At 34.7% G+C, this 6,167-nt stretch overlaps 1 long non-coding RNA gene across 1 annotated transcript; it reads left to right on the plus strand.

Moving 5' to 3' along the window:
* Positions 1 to 603: 603 nt before the first annotated feature.
* Positions 604 to 1,725, plus strand: LOC145074737 (uncharacterized). The gene is made up of 2 exons (XR_013692045.1): positions 604 to 1,115; positions 1,236 to 1,725. It is a non-coding gene; the product is annotated as an uncharacterized LOC145074737 (long non-coding RNA).
* Positions 1,726 to 6,167: the final 4,442 nt, after the last annotated feature.

Consider the following 6,167-nt stretch of genomic DNA (forward strand, 5'->3'; position numbering starts at 1 on the left):
GTTATAGTAGTGGGGGTATGCTAAATGTTTAGACTCATCTAATGAATATTTGTCTCACTAAAAATCCCTTAACTAAAAAGTATGTGAATAGATCTCATCCCTAACTTAATTGTGGTTAAGTGACTAGGAAAAATGAATTTCATTGTATAAAGTTTGTAAAAGCCGAATATGTTTGGTATGTATGTAAAAGTGTAATGTACTCGCTTTTATATTTGGGGAGCTTGACATGAGAAACCGCAAAGTCACGTTTCATGAACTTGAAATATTTTCGGAACAGTCTCGTAACGAATTTAAACTATTGGGGGTTGTTGGGTAATTTAACTAACCAAAATAGGACTGATTTGGTTAAAATAAATAAAAGGGAGAGACTGAAATGGCTTAAAATGAATTAATGTTTGATGATTATACTAATTTTGTTAAGAACTCTCCATGGAGGGGTTGTTTTGTTTAAAATATACCAAAGTTTTGGGGAAATAACTCGTTTTGAATAAAAGGGCTCACCAGAGGGGTTTAATATGTTTATTTTGAAAAATCAAAATGATTTAGGGCTTTTATATAAAGGAATCTCGTTCAGGGGCTGATTGTGTTTAAGTTGTCCAAACTTAATGAAATTAGGGCTCATATGCCCCCGTCCTCACTTATTGCTCGGTCAAATGAACGGGATACAACGATGGCAAGGAACGAAGGCGGACGAACGCAGAGAGGGAAAAGGGAGTACGAAGGATCGCATTTGGTTGATCGATTTCTAGAAGGAGGTCGTCTCCAGGGGTTGACGAGGCCGAAGAACGAAGATGGGAAAAAGCAGCGAAGCTTTCTTCCTGCTCCGATGGTGATGTGCGAAGGGGGAAAGGGAATCGGTCTGCCTGGAGCGATGCGAGCAGCAAAAACGGCACAACCGAGGCTTCGATGGCCGCTGCTCGATAGGAGAAAAGAGAAGGTACGAGGGTGAGGCCAGAATAGTGTTTCATCGGTGTCAGTGGGTGCAGCGATGAGATGCGAGGTTAGCTGCTCCAATGGAGCAATCAAACGACGAAAGAATCTCCGGTGAGGCATCCGACGACAGTACAAGCGGAGAAGGGTGGTGCGATGGGGCTATTTACGATCGGTGGTGACAGGTGCGTGGATGGGGCTGCTTCAGCAGCTCCCCTGTTCTTCTTCTTCTTCTTCTTCTTCTTCTTCTTCTTTTTGACAGAAATCAATTGAAGGAAATGGTGTTTGGTTTTGATGTTTGATAGGGAGAGAGGCAAAAACAGATTGGCGATCTTCAAGGGGGTGTTTAGGTGGTTCAGTCGATGGAACAAATGGAGAGGAGGGGTGTTCGTGGTCGCTATTTGTCGAAGAAAGAAGGGAGGAGGCTGGTATGGTTGATGATGATTACCAGTATACCTCTTCTTTCCTATTGCAAACGATAGAGTGAAAGAAACTTACAAATTTGCTGTAAAATAAATCCCTATGATTTGTGTACCTTTTGGGTGGTTTGCAACCAATGTTTTGGGTACAATGATTCATGTAGTTTAGTTGAGATTTAAGCAAAGTATTTTTTTATTTTTTTGGATTTGGTATGTATTTGTGTATGTATGTATAAATATTATGTAAGTGTAAGCTTGTATGAGAGGGAAAGAAAACGTGATGGTGAGGAATTTTGGCTGTACATTAACTATTGATTGCTTGTACTTTGTGATCTAAGAATGATCTTGGATGGTACCATGTATGAAATTCACACTCTATGTGCACGTTAAACAATCTGACAACTTCAAAGTCATCAAATAATACTTACACCATCAAATAATACTTACACCATAAGGTTGTGGGCAACTAGATGCAACATTATTTTGATGTCACATCACATGCCATATTATCAATGGTGTTATAACACCAAGTGAGGAAATGAGCAACTTGTTATATCTTGTTATGACACCAATTTTTTTTTTTTTTATTTTATAATTTATTTTATTTATTTCGATTTTTTTAAAATTGAGACAAATATTTTTTAAATTAAAAATAAATAAAACATAATGTTTAAAAAGTATAAAAAACAATTAAAAATTTCTAAAAATTAAAACTAACATAAAAACTAAATTACACATAATATCCAAAAACAAAACAAAAAAAAAGAAATAACATCCAAATTCAAAAAAAAAAAAAAATACAACGCTATTCGTTATCGTTATTGTTACCATAAAAGATATGATCCGCCAAGTTCTCTCGAAGTTGTCTGTGTTTATTTGCGTCCTGAATGTCAACAACGCGATGCAAATAATCTGCTGTTCCTGGTTAAAACTGAACGTGTCTGGGCTCCGTTGGGATATAGTGTGCAATATTTCGCCCTTTATATTCTACTACCATGTTATGCATTATCATACATGCATACATGATATATCGTAAAGTTTCTAAATCCAATGGTCGTGTTGCATGTTCGACTATATGCCACTTCGCCTTCAGCACTCCAAAAGCACGTTCCACATTCTTACGTGTTCCTTCTTGTCTTCTCTTAAAAAAATTGTCTCATTCTTCAACCGGGTGGCGGAATGCCTTCACGAATGTGGAATACTGAGGATATATTCCATCTGTAAGGTAATACCCATATTTGTATTCATTTCCATTCACCGTGAAAGGAGCATCCGGGGCTTTTCCATTCAAAAGATCGTCGAATATTGGCGACTGATCAAGAACGTTGACGTCGTTGTTGGAACCCGCAACCCCAAAAAATGCATGCCAAATCCATAAATCTTGAGAAGCGACAACCTCTAACACCAAAGAAGGTGATCCGTGATGACCACTTGCGTATTGCCCTTTCCATGCTACCGGATAATTTTTCCATTTCTAGTGTGTGCAATCAATGCTTCCGATCATTCCGGGAAACCCATGGCGTTCTTCATGCGTCGCATACAATTCTTGCAAATCATGCAACGAAGGTTTCCGCAAATACACGTCACCAAAAGTTTCAACAACACCCCTTGACAATGTATACAAACTCTCTCTTGCGGTTCTTTCGGACATTCTCATATAGTCGTCCATGGTGTCGGGTGACTCCCCCATAACCATCAAACGAATGGCCGCAACACATTTCTGCAACGTTGTAAACCCGCGTCTACCTCTAGCATCATATCTTAATTGAAAAAATTCGTACCTAAACATAAATTAACTACAGTTTAAAAATATATTGCATATGTTGTAAAATTAAAGAAACATGTAGTACATTTTTATTTATTTTGTATAAAAATAAAGTAAAGAAATGATACCGACTTTCCAAGGTGTTGGCGATTCGTAAGAACACATCCCTACTCGAACGAAATCTTCTTTTGAAGTCCTTCGCCCCGTATACACAATTATCCGCAAAGTAATCGCGATATAGATGTTCGTGTCCTTCCTCGCGATTTCTGTTTAACATCGCACGTCTTGTTAGTAGCGGGGCTGGGTCTGGTTGTAGCAGGTCGGTAGTGTAATAATGATACATCATCCTAAAGAAAATATCGTCATCTGAATCATCGGACGAGTCGAAAGGATCCATATTTGGTTTTGAAGATAATTGAAAGTATGTAGAGAGGAGAAGAGAAAGTGTGAAAATTATAAAATAAAATAGGAGGTATTTATAGGATAATAAATTGGTTTTTTCAAAAATTAATTTTTTTTTAAACCGTGGCATCAAACGGTCAAAAGATCCGTTTCTTCCCGTCGCCACGCCAACGAGATGCGCCTTCAACGAGTTGCAACGAGCAGGGGGGCGGTGTTCCCGCCGTTACGCAGCCGTTGCGGTCGAGCCACGTCAGACGCGTTGCTTCTCGTTGGTCCCATACCGATCGGTCTTATCAATTACTACTTCATATACCAACAAATATTAGGATTCTTTTGACATTTTATAAACATATATGAAATTAGGGACGAGCAACGGGCCAAACCCGGACCAGACCGGCCCGAAGACCGAAAATCGTGAATTTTCTTACCCGAAAACCGGACCGTTTTTGGATGTATCGGGTTCGGGTTCGGTCCGGTCCGGCCTCGGGTACTAAACTGGGTTTCGGGTTTTGGACCGAACTAGGCTTTGAAATTTGTACAATGCGGGACTTTACTTAGATCACGTACAAATGATGTGTCTACAAAAAAAGATACAAACCTTATTAACATTTAGAACAAATAAAAATTACACTATTTAGCACAAAAAGTACACTTTTTATAAAAAAAAAATGCATGTTTTAACAAAAAAGAAACAACAATGTTAATAAAAAAAAACTGCATTTTAACAGCTTTTTTGTGTAAAAAACAACAAAAAACAGTATTATTTATAAAAAACTGCATTACATATTTTTTAAAGTAATAATTTTACATAAATACAAAAAATATAATAAATAAAGTAAATAATAAAGGTTGTAGAGCATTTATTATGAAATTTAATAGAATGATTTACTTTATATATATATAAATCTTATTAAAATGTGGATTTTAAATTTAAAAAAAAATTAAAAATTTAAGAAAATGACAAGTGGAAAAGAAATAATTCAAAAACTCTTAAAAAATGACATGTGTCGAATTTAATGAAAGCACGACATTTGACAAAATTGATTTTCATTTATTAGGTTATATATATATATATATATATATATATATATATATATATATATATATATATATATATATATATATATATAAGTTGATCATTTAGCAAGTTATAGTATTTTTGTTTAATAATTTCATGAGATTTAAATATAAAAATATATAAGATACATATTTACTTATTTAAACCTTTAAATCATAAAAACTACACAATACATATGCATATTTGTTGAAGAGTTTAGGAAACAATTCCTTTATGCATATAATGTATATATGCATATGTTATGAGTTTCATATATATATATATATATATATATATATATATATATATATATATATATATATATATATATATATATATATATATACTACATTATAAAAGAAATCTCATTATTTCTATAAATAGATTCATTACAATAATATTATTTTTTTAAGACGTTCAGATCATTAAACTAATGATACAAATAGCCATCAATAAAATAATGTTAAAAATTAATTTAGCTTTTATCCGAATTTAAATCCTTATAATCTTCAACAAATCTGATCTCTTTCCCTGATATCCGGGTGCATTCTAAATGTCACAAGTTAATTCAATTTTCAAAATTTAAAGTCTACGTCCGTTTGTTCCCTCCCCTGCTACAAAGCCCACCGCCAAGCATCAACTGCTCCCTTCCCCAATATCTTCCACTCCTCTTCTCGGCCAATCATAACCTCGAAGGTACATCACTTTCTCTCTCTTGAACAGTGTGCGTGTTTGATTGTGTATACATGAATCGATTTATGCCTAACGCCATTGGAGCACCACCACCCAGTCGCCACCATGTCAATTAAATACCTCCAATAGGACGAAGCCCCTTATTCCCTCATGAAAACCCATCTGGAGACATATGTGAAAGTCATTGCATCCTCCTCGTATGTCGAACCGTTCTTCTCCATACCAGTCTAAAAAACCCTAAAACCACGATAAAAGCACATTGATACACACTCATCACTGCTTAGCATCACAGAAAAACCCAAAGAAACTTTCATTTTTATCAATGAGTTACAAATCCTCAACCTCTTGTGATTTCTTTTTCTGTAATTTTTGCAGGTTGCAGTGCATACATGAACTTATTGTCGAGATTAAGCAACATTTTGCTGGGTAGGCATTCATAGATTTAATTTTTTGCTTTTTGTTATCTCATATTCGCTCAAAACGTATTTGCTTTTTTTTTCTGTTCATCTTTGATTTGCTAAAAAAAATCAGTTTTTTTTTTTTTTTTTTTTTTTTTTTTTTTTTTTTTTTATCTCATATTTGTTCCTAACAGAAATGGATGGTCAAATTCTCACATTGTGCTTCTTTGTTTTATGTATTTTTATGCAAATGGAAAAAATGTCACCTTCAGACATGTTACCAGTTTAATATTTGGTTATGGTTCTCTTATGTGTATATGATTTCATGTGTTTTGCATGATATTATAATCAGAACACTAAAAATTAGAAATTGTTAAAATTGATTCTTATTAAATGCCAAATTAATTTATGATCATGGTTTATTTGTCTTTATGTGTGAGGTGGGATCAAAGTTACGCTGGTTAGCTTCTTATCACTTTATCACGCACACGTGCGTCCAAGTA

The sequence above is a fragment of the Lactuca serriola genome, chromosome 9 (assembly GCF_051521515.1).
Source record: "Lactuca serriola cultivar US96UC23 chromosome 9, Lser_US96UC23_V15, whole genome shotgun sequence".
Lineage (NCBI taxonomy): Eukaryota > Viridiplantae > Streptophyta > Magnoliopsida > Asterales > Asteraceae > Lactuca > Lactuca serriola.